The sequence below is a fragment of the Protopterus annectens genome, chromosome 6.part1 (assembly GCF_019279795.1).
Source record: "Protopterus annectens isolate FY-2018-M chromosome 6.part1, PAN1.0, whole genome shotgun sequence".
Classification (NCBI taxonomy): domain Eukaryota; kingdom Metazoa; phylum Chordata; order Ceratodontiformes; family Protopteridae; genus Protopterus; species Protopterus annectens.
Window position 1 is genome coordinate 403243621 of NC_056738.1, and position 24777 is coordinate 403268397.

Consider the following 24777-nt stretch of genomic DNA (forward strand, 5'->3'; position numbering starts at 1 on the left):
ACTTGTCAAAGTTATGCATCTCCAGTTTAAACTCAGTTCACTGCATATGCTACTTTGTGACCTGGAAGACAGACTTACTTTCTAAAGAATGTATAGAAACTTGAAACTAGACAACTTAAACAAACAAGGCACATGTTGATACCCTTTAGTCATTCCCCATGAGAGCACGCTTCACCTCAGTCCATCACTCAAAGAAAGAATGCAGTTAAGAAATAGTGGAAATCACAGATTATACTTTAAACCAGTATATTCAGCTTTATGATCATGCCAAATCAGAGTATGAACAAAAGGGCAGAATAATGCATTCTTACTTTTCCAACGAACCCATGACAGTAGTCTCCGTGACAGGCTCCCAGCTAGGTTTACTACCTCCACCAATCACCATTCGGGGGGGGGGGGGGGGCTGTGTTTGAAGGCATCCAAGCACTAGTACCAATGCATGCAATGAAGTAATGCAGTAGCTACACAACTGAACAAACATCCCCCAGGCCTGCCAACTTGTCATCTTGCCAACTGAGAACTTTCCTGCAAATCAGAAAAGCACAAGAAAGGTTTGGTACCTACACTACTAGCCAAAAATGAAACCTGTACCCACTTACAACGAAATTATCAAAGACTGGTAGAGACACACACAAAAGAACTGAGGGAGAATATACTTGACTGTTAACGAGAAGGTTCTTTCGCAGATCAGAGTTTATGCAGTGAGAATGCATCTGGCATTTTAAACAGTGAGCAGATAAATTCAATGGACTCCAGATCAGGTTCAACTCTTAGCAATTTCCATGATGAAAGCAGCTACAGAACAAGCAGCTCAGGAAGCAAAGTCCTGAACCACCTTTTTTCCAAAACAAGAACCATCTTCCAGAGAACTGGTCAAAACAGTAATACTTGGTCCCGGAATTGCACCATTTCTAAGTGGCTAAAGTAGAGCTGCCAAACGAAGAGGCACTTGAAGCAAAGTATGGGTAAGCCAGTCTGCTGGAGTACAGCTACCTCTGACTCTAGCATTTAGCTGGGGGGCAGCTGTATGAAGGCAAATGACAATACTGACAATTTAACAGGAAAGTGTCCGCTTTCCAATCATAGACAACTTCCCCTTGGCATAAAGGAGAACTGGTACTCCTTCCTAAAAATAAATACCTGTTCCATGCAAATGCTCTGTGCACGTCCAGGTAATGAAGCATCCTTGGCTCCAGTTTTCCTCCCCAGGAAAAAAAAAAAAAAATGAGGGAAACAAAACGGTTCAGGGACAATCATGTAAATCTTCAGAATAAAAGTTCATCCAAAGGAACGCTGTAAAACTTTAGCTATGGCTCCAAAAAATAAAAGTCTGAAGCTCTAAGATTCCTACACTCAAGGGTGGTGGCCAAAAAAAATTCTAAGATATGAACTTCATTGCACACATGGAGAGCAGCCACATGTACCAACTTATAAGTTTAAAATCCCAAAGAAGGAAAGGGATTCTTCAGAGGAGACTGGAGATGTAATACACTTTAAAGAACTGCTTAACCAACTGGTGATGGGTCACACTGTGTGCAGAAAACAGCTAGACACACCTTTAAGTGGAATAACCAGTGTCCAAACCAAGCAGGCTAAAACCCAGTCAAGATAACCCCCCAGCTGATTTTCAAGGATAGCAGTAAAGGGTGCCACTCCTTCCAAACTAAACATTTCCAGGTGAAAGTAAACACCTGCCAAGTAAATGGCTTCTTAGCAAGCCATACATTTACCTCCAAGATACCAATCTGCAAACCTGACTTTCGCAAGGAACATCTCAAAGATGTGGCCTCGAATGTCAAATCAGCTGTCACCTTAACAGTTTGAGACATCAGCGATATGGATCCATACCTCAAATGTCTCCAATTTCTATGGCTGCTTCTAAATTTTGGCTCTGTACCTCCTAAAACTGAATCTGAGTAGTTCTAAGGTTACAGCAGCAGTACTTAAAAGGTGTCCCTAACAAGGGATCTTTTCCTTAATTTTGTTCTCAATTCCGGTGGTAAAGGATTATTATGTCTCACAGACCAGGAGACTCCTTTATCACTAGGAATCAAAGCCTGAACCACCACCCCTCACTGCCACCAAGTTACTATAAAAATCAATTAGGTCCACTTTCCTTAATCTATGCCATGAGACTGAGAATCCAAGTAAGGAATATGAATCTCCCGTGCCGCAAGAAAAGAGATGCACTAACTCATCATGAACAGAGGAGGAGGAAACAACATTATCCCAAAAGCTGAACAGGTCACTAGGGAATCAGCCCACTTCCACATAACCGTAGAGGAGACAGAGCCTTTGAATCTGCACCTCTAGTGAGCAACACAAAATTAGCCTTGCTTCCCATGTGTGTTGGAGGAGAGGGGGGTGCAGTCTCCTCAGCAACTCTTTCGTCATCAGGACCAGGAAGACTCTTCTCAAATGGCTGATGTTAAAATAGACCCTTAACATTGTCCATGTGGGAGCACAAGTGCCTGTAGCCAAAGCATGTCATCAAAGTCTTGCCCAGGGACTAGCTACAGAAATGGATCAACCAAGAGACTACCGGTGACGGACCACAAATTCAACCCAGCAATTAAGAGTCTGACTCCAAAAGGACACCCATAAGTGAGTAGTAGCTCTAAAACAACTAACACTACAATTCACTAATACCAGTCCTCCTTACGAATGCAAACAGCTGTGCTCAGGAAAAGCAAAGAGGAGTTACAGCTTCTCTCCAGTAAAATGAACACATACTAAAATGTTTACCTCCAAAAAATCAAAGGTAATGCCACAGGGATGAGTAAAACAGGACTTGTTCTAATTTACAATAACCTCCACCAAGGCACTGCAACAGAAGAGGAGCCCAATTTGGGAACACCTCTAAAGGAAGTTCACAGATGGGCTATAAAAAAAAAAAAAAAAAAAAAAAAATCACACATGGTAATGGAACACAATCAAATTTGACTAGTACAATACTTCACCCATCATAGTCAATAAACAAGTAAATATTCAAGTGCTATCCTGCTCTCCCAAATACTAAAAGGGGTAAGCATCTTTTGCTGTACTGGGCAAAACTGAGCACAACTCGCAAGTTCTACATGTCTTGAGACATGGAGCCTCTTTGCAAGCCCATACAATGCCATTTTGCATTGAAACTGATGACTAAGCAAACAAAAACTAATCTGGACCCCCCCAAAAAAGGTATGCAAGTAGCAGACGTATGCAGGGTGCAATTCTTCAAATGGGGGTGCAGCAAGCTAGGCCCCTGCAACCAATTTTAATAATCTGCCCTCAATTAAAAACGACAAAAGCTGAATGCTAGTTTCTCAAACTGCCCGTCTGTCTTCAGTTAAGTACCATCAACAGCTTGACTTGTAAAGATAGCTGTTGACATTACAGCCCAAATGCCAAAATATTTACTGGTGGAGCCTATGTACGACTTGAGGTTACTTTCAAGGTAATCAATGTCTTACAAGTTACCTCAGATTGTATACATTTCACATATGTATTTCAAAATAAGATACAGAAATTGTGAAATACATCTTAAAGTACAGGAAAGTCAAATTTTATATGGTACATTTCCTTCCCAGGGATTTTCTTATAATGCAGACCTCATGAATGCTGGACCACATCCACTACCCATCTCATTTCTTCACCTTCCAACCACCAGAGCATACAACCTTATCTGCAACGCTGGACAATTTATCTGCAATGTCAAAAGCTGTGGTAAAATGCACAAGGTCACAGAGGTAGGGGAGAGTGCAAGGCAGATAGTGGAAAAAGTTGAGTACTTCAAAGTGCGACTGGGAATACAAGATAAACAGTTCAGGAAATTGTGCACAAATGTAGGAAAGGCACATGTTCCTTAACTACCTTCCAAGGCCACAAACTGGCACTATGCTGTGGACTCCAGAACCTATACTGTGTAGACACTTGAAGAATCAGTGCTAAAACACTTAAGTTATCTACCCACTTACACTGGGGCTTATAAAGGGCATCTGACTTTCTGGGAGGAAGAATGAGTTGCTGCAGTCTACTTTAACAGAATTATTAAAACCAGCTGCAAAGGTGGAAAGCGCAAAGCCCTTCAGGCTTTACCAAAAACTACCAAAGGCTTTACTATAGAATGGAATACAAATTGAAAGCCAAGCCTATTTTTCTTTATGAACCCGAGGGCCACTCTAAACCAAGGAAGCTGGACTCATGATGCTCTTCATCTCAACAGCCATCATGATTCTACAATTCCTCACAAGATCCCGAGTAGTCGTCTTCTGCTTTCCCCATCTAATAAGAGGGGTAAACACCATGCACTTCACTCTGCAAATCTGAACACAACTGGCAAGTGCAAGAAATATTCCACAAGCTCCTGAGCAGACTATCCTGCTCTCCCAAATACAAACAGGGGTAAGCATATTTTGCTGTACTGGGCAAAACTGAGCAAATAACTGGCAAGTTCTACATGTCTGGAGACATGGAGCCTCTTCGCAAAAGCTCAGGGTAACATTTGCTGGACAAATGTTTGCTCTAAAATTAGACAGTGGCTTCAAACCACACCCTCCAGTTACAACAAAACCACAGTTCAAGCTCACAACACAATTACTTTATGTCTAACCCAAGACAGCAGCCACAGTTTGATATGAACCAAGAAATATACACAAAGAACAATGGACCAAATTAGCCTAGGGCTGTATCCTAAACAGGCAGCTCCTAGACCCAGCAGCCACTAATGTTTGACAAAGTGTCTCAAGGGGACTGCTTTCCAGGTAAAAGGTGCTTAAACATAGGCTTCACAAACAAGGACAAGGCAATGTAAGAACACCAACATGTACCCCCCAAGAGTAAGAATAACAGGTGTGCCCACACCCCCTCTATCTCAACCAACTCAGGAGAAACAGTGGTAGCCCAAGTCCTACATTAAGAGAGGATGAACTCAGCATATGTCGAAGGGTCTAGCTTAACAAAAGATTTGTCTTGTGTGCAGCAAGATTTTACCCTGCATCCTGTAACATCTGGTCTTGTGGCAGTACTTCCAACCTGCACTTGCTGCATAACTTGACAGCTGTCAACTTCCTAACTGGAAGGAAAGTCATATTACTGCACATCTGAATGAAAGGTCAGATTACCAGTATGTATTGTGCTTTTCTGTGTTGTGAGCCTCCCATGGACAATGCCAATACAGGTCACAGCTTCTAATATGCTGGCCAGAAAGAAGGAAAACTGAGCACATGAACAAAAATTCCCAAGTGATCACATACCACTTTTCTAGACAACCGAGAATAAGGGCATTGCAAGATTTTTGATTTTTTTTTTTTTAATGTTCTTGAAACTTTGATCCTCCTAGTACCACTATGCTCCATCTCACTGCATTATTCTTTCTCCCAGAATGCGAACGCCCAATAACAAAGAAAAAGGAAGTAGGAGTCCAGAACTGTGGGCCATCGTCCTATAGGGAAGACGAGAGCTTTTAACTCATTCCTAACCTAATCATTCTCCTTGCTGTCAGACATGGTGCAATGCCTGCTGTAGGGCTACTGCTTATGCCCATGTTTATATACAAACACACAGCAAAACTAGACAATACTGTTCACTTAAGAAGGCTCATGCCCCCACACCATACTTTTCTGCACATATATACTTAGACTAGAATACAGACATCACTACAACGCAGGAATGCATATAAACTCTTCCCCTAGTGATGGGCAAGCAGGCATCAGCTACTCGATCCCAACACTATCCTTCCAGATCCTCTAATGCCTGGGTGGTCAATCAAAACCAGATCATAGTAAGTATTACTGTAGAACAGTTGCCAAATGATGACTGGTGGTGAAGCTAAACCCAATGAAATAGCCCATCAAGAAAGGGGTGCATAGAAAATACTGAATCTTGTACCTTTATCCTGATCATTAAGTCACCAAACAATACACTCTAGAGAACACTGAATGCTCACAAAACAAATGCAACCTGGACAGTAACAAAGAAAACATGCCAACCTGCACAATTTTTCTAGTTTTAAAATAACAAATTTCTGGCAACCAAGAACAATTGATGCATACTCAAAATATACATGAATCACAGTCACTTTATACCAAACAGTAGATTCCAATCAAATGCAAACTTTGTCAAGGTTCTAAGGCTGTGTGTGGGAGGTGGGCATTTCTTAAACCTTAATATTCTGAAGAAACCCTGTATTCACACACTGAGCAGGATACATGCAAATTTAATGAAAGTGTTTATTAAATGTGGCAGGGAGAGTCATCTTTAATGATGAGAGCAACATAACTAAATCACACAAAACTAAACCACAATATGCACGTGTACAGCACTAAGCTGTCCACAACTTGAGCACATTTCAATGCATATCAAATAAGTAAAATGTTTCCACAAATTTGCTATGGAAAATGGGCTAGGTTGTATAATCACACAGAAAGGATATGCAGTAAATTATACCCCATAGCTACAGACAACACACACTATAGCAAACACTAAGAGGGTTATCAAAATCATTAGCAATCCAAAGGCGGATAAACACAGTTCTTGTCTTCAATAATTTGACCTGCGATACTGAAAGGGGGTGGGGGTCCAAGTACAAAAGAAAAAGAAAGTTACTTTGGAGAGAACATAACGAAGTGCAGGGTACTGCAAAAAAGTTTGCCCCCAAATTATCCCCTAAATAAATATACACCATTTCGTTAGTCAGGATAACATTCCTCCCTAAGATGTGCAATGGCAAGCCATTACAAAACTCTTCTACCAATAAAAGCAAATTTAACATTCTAAAGTTGTGAATGTAGAAATATCCAACAAAAAAGGTAGCAGTCAATTATCTGAAGTGGCAATGCAGTATCACCTACATCTGTTTAAATACATTAACTGCAGGACAATTCCAGAAAAATGACTCCAGTTCTCAAAGATGCTTCTTTGTGCTTATTTTTACAAATTTGGATGGTATCCCAAAAAAAAACAGACACTGTGAAGTAAAACTGGACCACAGAATAAGGAAGAAAGCATCTGAAAAATGGTCAATTTTGACAATTTATGATTGCAAATTATCAAATGGAAAGCTTCTCTTGAAACTTAACCCCCCCACCCCAACAATTTGCACCAATATACTTTGGGTCATTTGTCTGTTATCTACAATGTTAATTTTGACAGATAACTGATCATATTTTAGTCAGCCTTGCTGGGATAATATTCATAAGACCAACAGCGGGATAAACAAAGATGATAAACTGAACATCTTAAAAAGCAAACAGCATAAACACAGCTCAGTAAACTTGTCGACATGTCCTAGTGGCCCATCTACTTACTGTGGCAAACAAGCCCCATTTTATTAAGCTAACCATGTTTTAATTACAAGCCAACATTTGTAAATGGGTTGGCACCTTGTAAAGAACTAGTTTCTCTAGTGTCTATAGGGTGTAACACATTCCATCTCCTCTGCAAATCACTATGGGACACAAGTGGGTAAATGGAAATTAAAGAATGACAGTTCTAATAAGGTATGAGTTTTACAGAGACTTCTGCAGAAATACTTCACTAAGGCATACAAGGAGCACTACTAGGTATTATAAGCATGCAAAAAAATGGGGAGGATGCTTCAGATAACCACTTAAGCTCAACATCAGACAGATAACCAAGACACTGACGACCAAGAATGCTATCAGTTAAAGCCCCAAAGTAATTAAGCTCCCTAAAACCATACTTTGAACCTATGCATTTAACTACTCAACCATTCCTCCTTGGGGGTCACACTGCAAAACAAGAGTTCTAGACTAGCAAGTGAGTGAAAATGTTTTAAGACTTTCAAGGCACAAACTAAAGTTAAGGGCTAAAGAAACCACATGTTCAAAGGAGCCAGGACTACCTGGAGAGAGAGAAACAAGTCAGTGCATAAATTCAAAAGAAATAAACTTTAATCCTAGTTTAAACAATCCAGGTTATGAACTATACGCACATGCATGCATTAATGATTCACATACAGAGATTACTTTTTTAAATGCAAGGCAGTTACTGTGCATAATACACTGCCTCTTTTACCCCCACTAAGGTTGTCCAGAGACTGCCATAAAGTGTTCCCATGTGATTGCAAGTGCCTCTCCAAATCACATGTTCTTGGATGAAAAATAAGACGCTGAAGTGTCCTCACTACCAACGTCAGTCTACAAGGGAGATGTCCAGTTTCACCTCACAACCAGGAGTCCATGACGCTCTCAGCGGAGACCTCCATTTTCCTCTTGAAGGGACTACAGACGCAGAAGGCTGGTCTGAATCTGGCAAAAGGATAAAAGAAAAAGTACAGTTTTGTACCTACCATAAATGTAGATGTTCGAGGATTCCATTGCTGCAGTCCTGACTATTGGGTATAGTCCGCGTCCCAGTCGGCCCGAATACCAGAGTATAAGGCTGACGTCGGTCAGGGCGCATTAGACTGACGTCAGTACGTCAGGGTACTAATGCGCATGACCGACGTCATATCCTCAGTCTTTTCTTGCCCCAGATGTCAGAAGACCCAAAAAGACAAGTCCCAAAACAACCTGCACCAAAAACATGTATAATATATACAACAATATATATATATATAAAATATAAGCATGTAAACTCACCTACACAACCACCCCTAAACACAGAGGGGAAGGAGGGAGGGTAAATTGGACTGCAGCAATGGAATCCTCGAACATCTACATTTATGGTAGGTACAAAACTGTACTATGTTCTTCGTCTTCCATTGCTGCAGTCCTGACTATTGGGTAGAATCCCAAAGCAGAGGTAAGGGAGGCTGGCAAATTATAAAGTAGCAGGAGCTGACAACATGCCTTGTAAAACAGCTGTGGCAAAACCAGCCCTAGTCTTAGAGTATATAGGAAGGTGATAATGCCTAGAGAAAGTATGCACTGAACTCCAAGTAGCTGCTTCCAGAATATCCTTAGTTGCCACCCCCCTTAGAAATGCTGTTGAAGTGGCAGTAGCCCTAGTGGAATGAGGCCTAATCCCAGCTGGAATCTCCTTGCCATGATGGGAATAACAAAATGCAATGCAAAAGCCAATCCACCTAGAAATAGTTTGTTTTGACACAGGCTTGCCCTGTGAACTCAAAGCAAAAGAAACAAGTAACTGCTGAGACTGCCTAAAATTCTTAGTCCTGCTCAAATAATAACGCAATTGCCTGTGTACATCTAAAGTGTGCAAAATCTTTTCCCCTTTATTTTGAGGATCTGCAAAAACGAGGCAAATGAATAGTTTGGTTTAAAGCCACACTAGAAACCACCTTAGGCATAAAGGAAGGATTAGTGCGTAATGATACCCTGTCCTTATGGAAAATCAAAAGGGCTCTACTGCCATAAGGGCCTGCAACTCAGACACCCTTCTTGCAGAAGTAATAGCCAACAGAAAAGCAGTCTTCCATGACAAATATTTCAATTCAGCAGTAGCTGCAGGCTCAAAAGGTTGTAGAGTAAGTTTTTCCAACACAAAATTGAGATCCCAAGCAGGAGTAGGAGCTCTAACGTGGGGTCTTATATTCTTTGCCCCTCTAAGAAACTGCTTGAACAAAGGATGCGAAAACAAAGGTGGGTCACAATCATAGTGAGCTGAAATTGCTGCAGCATGAATCTTTATGGAAGAGAAGGACAAACCTTTGTCCAATAATTCAGTAAGATATTGAAGAGCCACACTCAAATTAGGCTCTGAAATCTCCAAATTCTTTGCTGTACTCCAAAATAAAAATCTCTTCCATTTTTCTGTACACTCTCCTAGTACTAGGCCTTCTAGCTTCCATAATCACATTTAAAACTTGTTGAGGAAGTTGAGACCTGCTGTGTTTCAACACAGAATATGCCAGGCTGTGAGATGAAGAGATTGAAGCTTGACATTGAGCAGATGACCGTCCTTCTGAGATAACAGATGAGGAATCAGAGGTAAAGGCCATGGAGGCTTCTTTACCAGACTCCGAGAAGTGGGTACCAGTGTTGCCGAGGCCAATCTGGAGCTATCAAAATCATCCTTGGCCTGTCTTGTCTGACCTTTAATAGTACCTTTGGAAGAAGCGGTAGAGGTGGAAAGGCATACACATGAAGGTTTTTCCAACTGAAAGACAGAGCATCCACTTTCCAAGCTGTGTGATGAAACACCTTTGTGCAATACTTTGGCAGCTGGTGGTTTAGTGGAGAAGCGAACAGATCTATGTCTGGAGTTCCCCATGACACTGTCAGTTTCTGAAATACATGAAGATCCAGTTTCCACTCGTGGGGATCCATGATTTGTCTGCTTAACACATCTGCTAAGGAGTTCTGTGCTCCTGGCAGAAACCTTGCCTGAAGAGTTAGTTGCAAGCTGAGCGCAGTCTCCCATAAAATCATTGCTTGCCTGCATAGAGGGTAAGAATGTGTTCCCCCTTGCTTGTTGATGTACCACATGACAGTTGTGTTGTCTGTTAGAATCAACACCTGCCCTGGAAGAAGTAACTCCTTGAAAGCCATTAATGCAAACTGGACTGCTAACATCTCCTTCATGTTGATATGTAGATGCAGTAGTCTGGCAGGCCACTTGTCTTGTATCCACTTTCCATTTAGATGAGCTCGCCAAGCAATGTCCGAGGCATCTGTCGTTAGAATCTGACTTGCCTCTGGCCGGGTCACAGAGAGTCCCTTGTTTAGGTGACATTCCTGAGCCCACCACAAAATTCCTTTTGAATGGAAGGTATGATTTGAATGACAGTGTCCAAATCCTGGCAGTGCTGTGTCCATACATTTTGAGATACCATTGTAGCTTCCTCATATGCAGTTTGGCATTGGGAAGCACCAGAATACAAGATGCCATGAACCCTAATGCTTGAAGGACTGTCCTTGCAGTCAGCACGGACTGATGAGATAGTTGATGGAAGTAAAGTGACAGACTCTTTTGTTTGTCCGGGGTTAAAAGGCCATCTGGGCTGCTGTATTCAGTCTTACACCCAGAAAGCACATGTCTTGAGAGGGTACTAGACTGGACTTTATTTCGTTCACAGAATACCCTAGGCATCTTAGCACTGCTATAACATATTCCAGATGCTGTAGAAGGTCTTCCTTTTCTTGAGCCAGAATCAGGCAGTCGTCCAAGTAAGGATAGATTTGAATTCCTTGAAGCCTGAAGTAAGCTATCACTGGAGCCAGAACCTTTGTGAATACTCTGGGCGCAGTAGATAAGCCAAAGGGCAATGCAGAGAACTGATAATGAGAATTTCCAGCTCGAAACCGCAGATACTTTCTGCAACTTAGCCTTATAGGCACATGAAGGTAAGCTTCCTTGAGATCTAAAGTTACCATCCAGTGATCTTTGCCCAGCAGAGGTAAAAACTGTTGTAACGTCAACATCTTGAACTTGGGAATGTCCAAAAACGTGTTGAGGAGAGATAAATCCAAAATTGGTCTCCACGTGTTCCCCTTCTTTGGTACCAGGAACAGGCGAGAATAAAATCCTAGGCCCCTCTCTGACACAGGGACTGGCTGAATGGCCCCTATGTGAAGTAACTGTAAAACTTGCTTGTGAGCCTCTTTTCTTTGTAGAGGAGGAACGTCTGGCATGCCTTTGAAAGGGGCATTGTATGGAAATAAAATCTGTAACCGTGGTGAATGATATCCAACACCCATTTGTCTTGAGTAATTAAATCCCAATTTTCTTTGAAAAGAGACAGTCTTCCCCAAAGGAGCTGCCAGCCGTGAATCTGCTGGCAGCTGAAGAAACAGGTCATTGGGTCTGTTTACGAAAGGACTGACCCCTGCCCTCACCAGAAGTCTGAGCAGGTGAACTCCCTGTTCTAGGCCTAAAAGAACTTTGAGCCCTGCCCCTACCACGTCTAGACCTACCCCTAGACTGAGAATCATAAGCAGGATATGTCCACCCCTTAGCAGGCCAATTTCTACTAAACTTCGGTGGCTGCACCTGCAAAAAATCTTTAACAGTTTGCATAGACTTAGCTTTGTCCTCCATTTTCTTTAAAACAGCTTCCACAGGTGAACCAAACACCACATCAGACTGTAAAGGAGCATCCAAAATCCTTGTCTTAACATGCTCAGCTAAATTCTGATCCTTCAACCAGGCATGCCTGCGAAGAACAGAGCTGGTAGCAGCCACCCTCGAGGAGGCCTGTACAGCATCAAAACCACATTGCAAAGAATGCTTACCCACTTGTTCGGACACATGAACCAAATCCAGCAACTCTTTACACTCAATACCTTCCGCCAAAGCATCCACCTTAGATTTCAATTGTGAAAGAAGGTAATTCTGATATTTTAACATGTGAAACTGACAATTCAAAGCTCTCATGGCTAGAGTGGAAGAAGTATACACTTTCTTTCCCCACCTATCCAAAGCCCTCGCCTCTTTATCAGTGGGGACAGGATTTTTAACCACAGAAGCTTTTACACCCATAAGCCCCTGGGAAATAGTTTCTGGGTCCGCCCTAGGACTCTTAAACAAATATTTATGAGCTTCGGGCACCCTATAATACCTATCAGGCTTAACAGGAGCAGGAGGCAAAGAGTCAGGGTTCAGGGAAGCCTCTGCAAAAACATCTTCCACCACATTCAACACAGGAGGAATAGCTAAAGGCCTATGCTGGGGTAAAAACAAGAACTCCCTAAGCCTTTTCCTGGAGTCAGAGTAATCCTGGCCTTCCCATTTAAAGTGCTCCCTCATGGAATGCAAAGTCTCTGAAAATGAGAAATCCTCAGGTGGAGACGCTGTAGGAGTGGAATCATCCACATCAGAATCAGAATAGGTAGGATACTCCTGCAAATCTTCCACAGAAGATTCTGAAGCCTCAGAACACTGTTCAAAACTCTCAAACTCAGATTCCACCCTAGGCCTCTTATCAGGCGGGGCATAGAACCCCTAATCATAGTAATCAAATCTTCTGCCATCTTAAGCATATGTTTCTTAGGTACAGAACCTGAAATGGTAGGAGAAGCCTCCACTGAAGCTGAAGTAGGCCTACCTCTCATAGAAGTTTTGGCAACAGAAGGAGAGGCCCTAACTACCTTGGGAAGAGAGGGAAGGACAGTCACCTGAGAAGCCCCCTCAGCCTGGCCTACCTCCTGAGAAGGTACATCCTGTAAGAGTATAGTTTCTGCCTGGGACTCCATGGAAACTCCTGGCAAAACCTCCGGCTCCACTGAGCCTTCCAAAGAACCTACGTGCGGGAGTGCCGTTTCCTCAACCCTAGGCTTCACTGTTTTATCCTTGCGCTTCTTGAGGAAGGGCGCGGAGCATCCGGCGGCATTTTATAATTGCAACGCTTCCCAAACACTAACCTGGCACAGTCTAACCTCCTCTTAATAGTGCGTTTGTTAAACCTAGCACAAGAGCGGCAACCAACAACGCCGTGCTCAGGCCCTAAACAAGGTATACACAAGGTATGATAATCCCTATGAGGTATCTGTTTCCCACAAGAAATACAGTTATTCACTTTTTCTGACATCCGGTAAAATACTGAGGCAAGAAAAACCAAAATGTTCCCAACGGGTACTTAGCCAACTCTGTTTCGGTCTGAAACTCCGGTTTCGGAAATATTTCAGTACGCCAACCTGCACTCGCAAAATTGCTTCTGCATCGGACCATGCGGCAAAAAAGACTGAGGATATGACGTCGGTCATGCGCATTAGTACCCTGACGTACTGACGTCAGTCTAATGCACCCTGACCGACGTCAGCCTTATACTCTGGTATTCGGGCCGACTGGGACGCGGACTATACCCAATAGTCAGGACTGCAGCAATGGAAGACGAAGAACATTTAAATCATTCTGACAACTTAGCCCAATCCTAGCAGACATGCTGGCTGGGACAAAAGGAGAAAACCCTGACAGCCGTCTCTGGGTGGGGTACGGGTGGGCTTCTACTAAAGGTTCCCAGGTGAACATGTGATCACTGAGGATCTGGAAATACAGAGACATCCCTAGATTCCAGGCGTAGATGTCCAATACTATGGAGATTCCACCCTTACCCTTTAATAATTAGACAGCATCCAGGAGTGTAAGTCAGGGAGCTGGTGCCAAATGAAAAGCATCTGATGAAGAGTGTAGGTCCTGGTCTTTTGGGACATGAAGAGTTACAGGTGTGACAGGCAAAAGAAGCTAAAAATACCAGGATTTGCAAGCAGACAAGAGCAATGTGGAAGAAAATAGTAGGAGCAACTGTTCTTAAAAAAAAAGTGTCTAAAATCTTTAGATATGTTACCAATACGTGTAACTTCGTACAAATTACAGGAGTCATTACACTAGGCAAATTGTGGGTGCTACAAACAGCACATTTGGCTGACAAAGCATGAAACTATGCTAATTTAATGAACTTTAATCATACTTTGACTTAGGAATGGGATCCATTCTTGTCATGGTATTAGAAACCCAAAAGATTTGGAGAAAGTAAAAAGTGACAGGCTCCCAAAAGGTGAGAGAGGACTCAGTCATAGCAGTTATAAGGGCCAGGGATTAAAAGGCGCCCTTGAAAATTTCTGGGTTTCGCTTTCTTTCTCCCTAAGGAAGCAACTTTTATTTTCACATGAACATCCACAACACCCTACTGCTGAGTCTCAGGTTAGTATGAACAGGACCACAAGTTTTTCCTGGCCTAGGAAACCTAAAGAGCATCCTGCCTTCTCTTAATGTTTTTTGATAAAACCCCTGGCAAACAGTACAGTTACCAAAATCATGCACTAGGCCAATGCAGAAAATGCACTAGACAGGATTTTTTTTTTGTAGTATATGGCACATTTCCATGCTTAATAGTATAGGTTACCTAGATGCTAAATTAGTCAACAATGGTTAAGAAACAAAAAGGGCCTTCCCATGTATTTTATCACTTAAAACCGTATGTTTGGGCAAAACTACCTATGTACCATACGTGTGGAAATGACTAGTAAAGGGGACAAGACATCAACTTGGCCATGGAGGAAGGGCACTCAGATGAAATTATATTGTAGGATTCAGCCAACAGCAGAGAGATGCTTTTGTCCTCTCAGTCATACCCCTCCAAAACAGATCTAAAGAATAATGCAGCCAATGTGCAACTTACTCAGGACTCTAAGCCTCTGGTCTCTACAAAGGACTAAAGCCACAGACAGAACCTCTTGACCCTTTTTCATTCAGATGAGTAAGCTAACAAAATGGTGCTTCAATGGGACAAGTACTCCAGCTAAGGGCAAATGAGTATGGCCCCCATCAGCTGCTCTATAGGCTGGCGCAAGGTGCAAATACACTAGGCAAACGGCACAACTATAAATAGAATACTGCACTTTTAGCCACACAGTCAGGGATACGCCAACTGTCTTTCAGATAGAGAGGTGCCATCCATATTAAATGAAACAAAACAAAAAAAAAAAGCACCATCATAAACCACCATCCTAAAATCACTGCAAAAGATATGGAATGTACCAATCAACTCCATCAGGGAATAAGAGCTCTCAGTAGAATTCTCTGGCTATCAAATGCTTTACCCTAGGTAAAAAAAAAAAAGAGTCTAACATGCACTCTAAACCAGCTCAGAATATACTTTGCAGAAATTCCAGTTTATATAACAAGTGTCACAACCTCCCTCTACTATTTATGTGGACAAATGTATCCTGCTAAACAAAATGACGTAAATATTAGAAAAGTACAGTTTTGTACCTACCATAAATGTAGATGTCCGAACTGGATAGCATCTGCAGTCATAACAAGTGGGTTGTCCTGTCGTCAGGCAGCCCTGCAGTCGGCCGGATTCCAAAGTCCGGGTCCGGCTTCGGCTGATGTCGCACTCCACCCGACGTCATCTCTGTTGGTCTTTGGGTATAAAAGCATCAGCCGACGCCATTTTCCTCAGTGTTTCTTGCCCCAGATGCCAGTAGCCCTCTTGCAGGCTAAAAATGTGGATAGATGCCAATGTTTCCAAATAGATAGAGGTAAACACAACAATAAGCATATATGTACATATATACAAACAAATACACCATAAAGACTCCCCCAACAGCTAGCTATTAGGAGGGTAAACACCCTAGGAGTACCACAGAGGGAAGGAGGGAGGGTAATCCTGACTGCAGATGCTATCCAGTTCGGACATCTACATTTATGGTAGGTACAAAACTGTACTATGTCCTTCATGGATGCATCTGCAGTCATAACAAGTGGGTAGAATACCATAGCCAACTAGGGAGGAGGATAAAAGTAGATTATGGTGTGTTTAGGATCCCTTGCAGTACAGCAGTGGCAAACCCTGCTCGGGATCTGGAATATAGAGGCAAATTATAATGCTTGGCAAATGTATGCACGGAGGTCCAAGTAGCCGCCTCAATAATGTCTTTGGTTGCCACTCCTCGTAAGAAGGCTGTGGTAGTGGCTGTTGCCCTTGTAGAATGAGGTCTTATGTTCTGTGGAATTGGTTTTCCATGGAAGGAGTAACAGTATCGTATGCAATTTCCTATCCATTTGGAGATTGTCTGTTTGGAAATAGCTTTTCCTTCCCTTCCTGTTGCATAGGCTACAAAAAGTTGGTCAGTCTTTCTGCTATTTTTTGTTCTGTCCAAGTAGTAGCGTAGCTGTCTATGTACATCCAAGGTATGCAGTATTCTTTCCCCTCTGTTTTGTGGGTTGGGAAAGAAGGTAGGTAGGTGGATTGCCTGGTTTAAAGACACTCTGGATACCACCTTGGGCATAAATGTAGGATTAGTCCTCATGGACACTATCTTGGTGGAAGATTAGGAAGGGTTGCACTGCCATTAAGGCCTGTAGTTCTGAAACCCTCCTTGCTGAAGTAATTGCCAGTAGGAAAGCAGTTTTCCATGACAGGTGTTGTAGGTCTGCTGTTGCTGCTGGTTCAAAGGGTGACAGTGTCAACTTTTCTAGCACAAAGTTTAAATCCCAAGCTGGTAATGGTGGTTTCCTTGGAGGTTTTACATTTTGATTCCTCTGAGGAACTGCCTGAGCAAAGGGTGCGAAAAACAGGTGGATCAAAGCTGTATTCTGCTGAAATAGCTGATGCATGTATCTTGATGGAGGAGTAGGACAGGCCTGAATGAAGAAGTTCGCCAGATACTCCAGAATGTTAGGCATATCTATGTTTGACACATCTTTTCCTCTTTCCGTACTCCAAATGACAAACCTTTTCCATTTTCCAGCATAGTTCCTTCTTGTTGAAGGTCTGCGTGCTTCAAGAATAATGTCTTTAACTCTTTGGGAAAGTTCTGGATTAGCTGCTGCTATGTGATGTTCCATGCAGTCAGTTGCAGCGTTTTAGGTTTGGATGTATGATGCTGTAGTTGTTCTGAGTTAACATCAAAGGCATCAGGGTATTGGCCACATATTGTTCGAGACATGCTCTTCAGTAGTGGGTACCAGTGTTGTCTTGGCCAGTTTGGAGCTATCAGGATTATCCTTGGACGTTCTTCCTTGATTTTTAGTAGTACCTTGTGTATCAAAGGAAGAGGTGGGAATGCATATGCTGTTAGGCCTTTCCAGTTGAAGGAGAGTGAGTCCACTTTCCATGCTAGTGGGTGGAATGTCCTTGTGGAGAATTTTTGCGGCTGCTAATTGAGAGCTGATCCGAACAGGTGTATCTCTGGCATTCCCCATTTCTTCGAGATGGTCTTGAAGATGTCCGGTGCAGCTTCCATTCGTGGGCATCCGAAGTGGTTCTGCTTAATATGTCTGCTAGTGTATTGTCTTTCCCCGGTACAAAATTGCCTGTAACTGAATGTTGTAGCTGAGTGCCAGGGTCCACAGCTCCAAGGTCATTCTGCATAGGGGGTATGAATGAGTGCCTCCCTGTTTGTTGATGTACCACATGACTGTGGTGTTGTCTGTCCTTATCATCAACTGGCCCTCTTTGAGAAATGGTTTGAACTTTTGGATTGCCAGTTTTACTGCCAGCATTTCTTTTAGATTGATGTGCAGGTGAAGCTCATCCTGTGTCCACAATCCTTGCACGCATTTGTCCAGCATGTGGGCTCCCCATCCTAGGTCTGAAGCGTCTGTTGTGATGGTCTGGCTTGGTTGACATCTGCGAAAGGGTAGGCCTGGGTTTGACTGGCATGCCTGAGCCCACCATAGGAACTCCTGTTTTAAGCATGGAATTAGTGGGATTTCTGTTTCTAGACTGTGTCTGTGTTGGGACCATAAATTCTTTAGGTACCACTGTAGTTTCCTCATATGTAGTCTGGCAAATGGGACCAAGATTATGCATGATGCCATGAAGCCCAAGGCCTGCAGAACTTTTCTTGCTGTTAACTTGTTCAGTTTTGTTAGTGCCAAGAAGTAAAGAGGAAGTTCTTTTTGTTTTTCTGTAGTCAGGAATGCCATTTGTTGTACTGTGCCCAAGAATGTCCTTGTTTGGGATGGTATCAGCCTTGACTTTTGTAAATTGACTGTGTATCCCAGTCCTTGTAGCAAGTAAATGACCCTTTGTAAATCTGTTGTCAGCTTGCTTTTGTTGTCCCCTTGTAGCAGGCAGTCGTCCAGGTATGGGTAAATTTGAATTCCCTGTAGTCTGCAATGGGCGATTACTGATGCCAGGCATTTTGTGAATACTCTGGGCGCAGTAGATAAGCCAAAGGGCAATGCTGAGAATTGATAGTGCTCTGATCCTGCAAGAAATCTGAGGTATCTTCTCCAGATTGGTCGAATGGGGACGTGCAGGTATGCCTCCTTGAGATCTAGAGTTACCAGCCAAGACTCCTTGCCCAGCATGGGAAGAAGTTGCTGTAGGGTCAGCATTTTGAATTTCGGGACAATGATGTATGTATTTAAGGTGGACAGGTCGAGAATTGGTCTCCAACTTTTTCCTTTCTTGGAACTAGGAATAGTCTGGAGTAGAACCCCTTTCCTTGTTCTGCTGTTGGCACTCTTTCCACAGCTCTCATGTTTGCTAACTCCATTATCTGGCGTAGAGCCTCTGTTTTTTGATTTGGAGGTAGATTTGGCATTCCTCTTTTGACTGGTAAAGTGTGGAAGTGAAACCGGTAACCTTGATCTATGGTTTGTAAAATCCACTTGTCTTTTGTTATGTAGTGCCAGTTCTTTGAAAATAAGGTTAACTTTCCGCCTAGAGGAGCTGCTATTTGTTCCCTGGTAGGCGGATTTAGGATTAAGTCACTGTGGTTGTGCTGATGTAGAGGCAGTGGCTGTGCCTCTGTTGTTACCTTGCCACTGTCGTCCTCTGTAGGCACCTCCTCTGGATTGGTTTCTGCCTCTGGAACGTCTATTCCTGCCCCTTTGAAATTTTGTGGAGTCAGGAAAGGACCAATTTTTGGCAGGCCAGTTCCTGCTAAACCTTGGGGGTTGAACCTGCAAGAAATCGTTAACAGTTTGAACAGATTTTGCCTTTTCTTCCATTTTCTTCATAACCTGCTGGGCAGGTGTACCAAACAAACTTGTCTTGTCCATAGGAGCATCTAGCAACTTAGCTTTAACATGATCCGTAAGGCTTGTTCCTTTAGCCATGCATGCCTTCTTATCACTGTGCCTGTCATGGCTGATCTAAATGAAGCCTCCAGTGCATCATAGCCACATTTTAAGGAATGGTTGCTAACCTGTTGTATGTTATTTACCATCTCTAATACATATTTCTTATCAAGAGATTCATCAGTGGTTAGTTTTTAGTTAACTGATCAAGCATAAACTCTTGGTATTGTATCATGTGAAACTGACAGTTTAAAGCTCTAGCTGAGAGAGTAGCTGAAGTGTAGACCTTTTACCCCATCTGTCTAGTGACCTTGCTTCCCTTTCAGAAGGAATAGGGTTTTTAGCTGTGGTCGCTACTGCCTTGGGACCCTGGGATATAGTTTCTGGGTCTGCAAGTGGGGCCTTGTAAAGGTGGTGATGAGTATCTGGCACCCTGTAAAATCTGTCTGGTTTGGCAGGGGCTGGGGTAAAGAATCTGGAGCGGAGCAAACATCATTGAAAGCATCATCCACCACAGAGAGAACAGGAGGTATAGCTAAGGGCCTGTGCTGTGGGAGGTGCAGAAAGGTCCTAAGTCTTTTTCTGGAGTCTGAAAATCCTGTTGCTGCCATTGGAACTGTTCTCGCATGGCATGCAAGGTTTCCCCAAAGGAGAATTCTTCTGGTGGGGAAGCAGCTGGAATGGATTCTTCAGCATCAGAATCTTCAAAATTGGAGAAGGGAGCCTCAGGCTGGTCAGTTATGTCTGATTCATCAGCAGAATCATCAGAAGACACTGGCTCAGGGGGCTCTGCCCTAGGTCTCTTCTCTGGGGGCTGAGAGGCCCTGTCTGGGTGAGATTGAGATCCTCTAATTAAAGAAATTAAATCTTCTGCCAAAGAAAGCATTTGAGAACTAGAAGAGGGCCTGGATGTGGGGGGTTTAACAGGCACTGTTTTAGTAGTCTTGGCTGCTTTAGCCCTGGCGAAGGCCTTAATGGACATGGCAGCTGGAGGCCTAGCAGCACCACGTGCTGGGGTAGAGACATCCAAGGGTGTCTGATAAGTCAACCACCGTAGTGGGTAAAATTTCTGAGGTCGATTCAAGAGTTGTAGCAGGGGCCTCAGTTGTAAGAATAGGATCAGCTGTACTTTGAGCAGTTTTCTTGGTTTCGGCCGAAACCGAGACACTCATGATTTGCTTTACCGTGGTTTCGGCCGAAACCGCGGACCGCGAGTGTCCGTCTTTATCTTTGCGTTTTTTGGGGGTAGTCGGAGGATCCGACGGCATAATGTACGCAAAATCAGAACCGAAAAACTGTTCTGCAAACTCCGACCGACGCCTAAGCGTTCGTCGGTTGAAAGAGGCACAGGCGAACAGGCTGCTACGTCGTGGGCTGAGCCTAAACAAGGCAGACAGTAAGAGTGGAAATCTTTATGAGGTATTTGTTTCCCACAGGTTAAACAATTGTTAACTTTTTCTGACATCGGCTGAGGCAAGAAAGAGTCCCCAACGGGTACTTAGCTTTAGAAGTCTTCGAAGTAGTATTCGGTAGAAGTAATCTCTGGATCCGACCGACCGGCACTTGCGAACAGCTTCTGCTTCGGCGCCACGCGGCAAGAAAGACTGAGGAAAATGGCGTCGGCTGATGCTTTTATACCCAAAGACCAACAGAGATGACGTCGGGTGGAGTGCGACATCAGCCGAAGCCGGACCCGGACTTTGGAATCCGGCCGACTGCAGGGCTGCCTGACGACAGGACAACCCACTTGTTATGACTGCAGATGCATCCATGAAGGACATCAAAATTAACCTCCCCTGCAGCAGGTTGGTGATGAGAGGCAAGTACAGCAAGAGACTGATAAATATGCTCACTGTTTGAAATATTAGGACCAGCTAAAGTGAGTCCCAAAATACGGGCAGTGAATGGCCGAAAAATCAGACTACTATATATCAAGTCCTAGGTGCCATTTCTTGAAATATTCATTTTTCTCCAAGGTATGGCAATCCCTGAGGTGGTATAGAGGGCTTACCCCACATTGGGGGGGGGGGGTAGGATGGCCTGCCCCCACTGCAAAAAAGTTATAAGTGGAAGAGACTTTCGAAAATTCTTTTTTTTGGTCTTTTGTTGGCAATCAGCATTTCGAGCACCAAAATTTCTACAGGACCCTGATGGTCTAGTTCTTTAGCAATGTGTTATGCTTTCTTCTTACAGATCTAAATTACTACAACTGAAGGTTCTTGTCCTCAAAGATTAGTTTACATAGATAAAGGGCACATTACTGTTCCTCCTGAAAAAATGTAATTCCCAAACATTTACCTGTAAAGGCAAAAAACATGAAAACTTAAGAACATATGCCAAGATGTATGCAAATTCTCATGCTCAAGAGTCTCAAGAAATATGTGAATTTGCAAAGAGCCCAAAAGACAACCAGAGAAATAAACCTAACCACTTCCTTTAATGTAAACCAGTCCTCTCTCTTGCTTTCAGCAACATTAAATTACATGGACAGCTACATGCAATTAATCTTTGTATGAAAACTGGTAACATCACCATCGGCTAATATGGCTTGCTGAAATGGGCAAACAAATAACAGAGCACCATATGCCCTGGAGAAAGCTGAATGGTAGCAATACACACATTACAAATGCAATGCTGTAGTAAGTCAACTACATCGCAGAGGACATCTCCAGGTAAACCATTCAGACACTACTGGTCATGTTAACTGCAAAGAATGCCCTCTTCATGACAACTTGTGCATACCAAAATACATCATGTAAGAATACCATATTAGGCACACAACATTAAATTATACAACATGCTAAAATATGACAATTTGTCACCATACTCTGACCAGGTGGGTACAACTACTATGGAGATGCTCTCTCAACACCTCAGGTTGCCAAACACCATCCACATCTTCAAGGAGTCAATTTCAAAGGTCCACAACACTCTTCATGGAGGTGGTGGGTATACTAAAGTCAGAGGAGGATAACTCTCAAATGCAACAGATGGCTCTTTAACGCTAGTCTATTCTTACTGTTCAACTCCATCCCTTCATATGTCCCGCACATTTCAACATCCATCAAACATTTCTTCATATAATGTTTCACTTTCATAAGGATGCTTTCCAGGCACTCCACATGTTCTAGGAAGAGTTCTCAAGACCATCACAAAAAAATGTGGCTTCGCACTCGTGCTTGAGTGAGAAATCACACCCTAATAATCCATGAAGACTAAGCCCTCAGAACAGTCACTTGTTAGGTGTTGCTGCTCCTCTTTCTACTTGCACCTGGTGCTCGAGATGGAATGATCACTCGTGGTTCCTTTTCAAGCACTAGCTAATTTTGTATACTACAGGGGAGTTTGACCTAATTCTAAAAAAAAAATGCAGAACCACACATTTAAGCACTTGCCTCTTCACGTGACACAAAGACAAGTCTCTTTAGGCCTCTCACCCAATCTAGAACAGCTCTGTCACATCAAACAGATTCAGTCTTGGTTAACCCCTCCTAACATACTAAACATAAGAGTCAGGGCCCAAGCACTGACCCTTCCAGATATTTCATGTCACATTTTTCACTCCAATAGCCTCACCCTAACCATCACCCTTAGAATTCTTCACCATAGCTTTTTCTCTACTGACAGACACTTTGGGAATTTGACGCACTGCAAAGTCAAAGGCCTTACTGAAATATTCTACAACCAAACAGCAGTCCTGTGCTACTACCTAGTAAAATAACATCAAAAGCTTGACTGGCATCTCTTCTTGGTAGTGAATTCATGCTTGTTTTTGGCCCTAAAGCCTGTTAATATGTAAAAGGACCTCAAATGCTTATGTTGCAGAATCCTCTCCATCATTCAAGTCATGGCCATCAAGCTAACTTGTCTCGACTGCCTAGATTTGCTTACTGGCTACATGGGTATACGGTGCTTAGGATGAAACTGGCCAGTTTCACAAAGCTCTGGTGCCCTCCTACACACTAACTGGCTAGCCCCTTGTAGGGGCATCAGTAGTCAGTGTTGAAAACATCAGGAATTTCTTGCCCACCAAATAGAGAAAGAACTCACCCCAATCCTGAACAAGATACAACAGTAACAAAAACTTTACATCCCAACTAAATGCAGAGGTAGGGTACGCGCAGGTAGGTTCAGCTACTGCAACAGTGAGTAATTTAAACATTTACCATTATAGTAAATGCAACTTGCATAACTGTACTATGTTCCATCACTCTAACTGCTGCAGTAGCTTTTGGCTGTGCAGGTTGATTACCACAGCCTATACAATGTGGGAGGGGAAGGATAAAGATCCAAGAGGATAACATAAGCAAAAGCAGCCCTGGACTTGGAAAAAGAATAGTTTGTAATACTATATAAACGTATGTACAGATGACCATGCTGCTGCCTCTAAAATGTTTGTATACTCCACCCCTTTCCCATTACACCATCACAGAAGCAAAGGATACAGCAGAATGTGCCATTATACTGCCTAGAATGCATTTGCCATGGTGGGAATAAAAGGCAATAACAGAAGAAAATAAAGTTATTTGCTCACCATAACTAGGTAGCTGTGTTGCCCATTTTTGTTCTTCCTCACTTATGGCTTTCGGATCTGACTCCCACATACTACAGATTTCAGAACAAACTCTCAAGCTCCTCCCTCTACCCATAATGCCCTATTCCATCCCTACTGCCTCAGATAGAGTTTGCTGCTCTACTTCCCAATATGAGGAGGCAGATATAGCCATATAAAAAAGACAGAGCTCAAATGTGGAACTGTAGGTTCCAAACGTAGTCCAACAGGTCTTTCCAGAAGAAAAATGGATGGGAGGGGAGCTGAGGATGAATGAAAATGAACACACATGCCTAGTTACGGTGTGTACGTAATCTGACAATGTCCTTTACATTCTTCCTCACTTGTGTGACAGACTCCCCAGCTAAGCTGACCTTGGGTGGCCCTCATGGAAGGACATTCCAGAGTACTGCCGAACCAAAGAAGGCTATTTATGGACATGATGTCCAATTTGTAATGTGAAACAAAAGTACGAGTCTTGGACCATGTAACTGCTGCACAAATGTTATCAATAGGCATCCTTGACCAAAAAGCAGATGAAATGGCCATGGATCTAGCTGAGTGAGCTCAAGGAAGTTTTGGTAAAGTCATATCCTTCTGAGTAAAATTCATGAAATAGTCTGTAATCCATTTAGCTAGGGTAGCTTTAGAAACCGGTTGGCCTAGGCAGTTTGGAGAGAAAAAAAAAAGCTGGTCTGACTCTCTAAACCGTTTTGTGCTGTGAAGGTGAAAACGTAGTTGACTGCATACATCAATGAGGTGTAGTATGTATTCTCCTTTATTGGCAAAATTTGGAAAGAAAATTGTCAAGTGAATGGAATGGTTGTCACTTTCAGAAGCTACTT

At 42.9% G+C, this 24777-nt stretch overlaps 1 protein-coding gene across 2 annotated transcripts in view; it reads right to left on the reverse strand.

Annotated features, from left to right (window-relative positions):
- SF1 (splicing factor 1) overlaps positions 1 to 24777 on the reverse strand; it is a 1552458-nt gene that overhangs the window by 888252 nt on the left and 639429 nt on the right. The window lies entirely within an intron of this gene.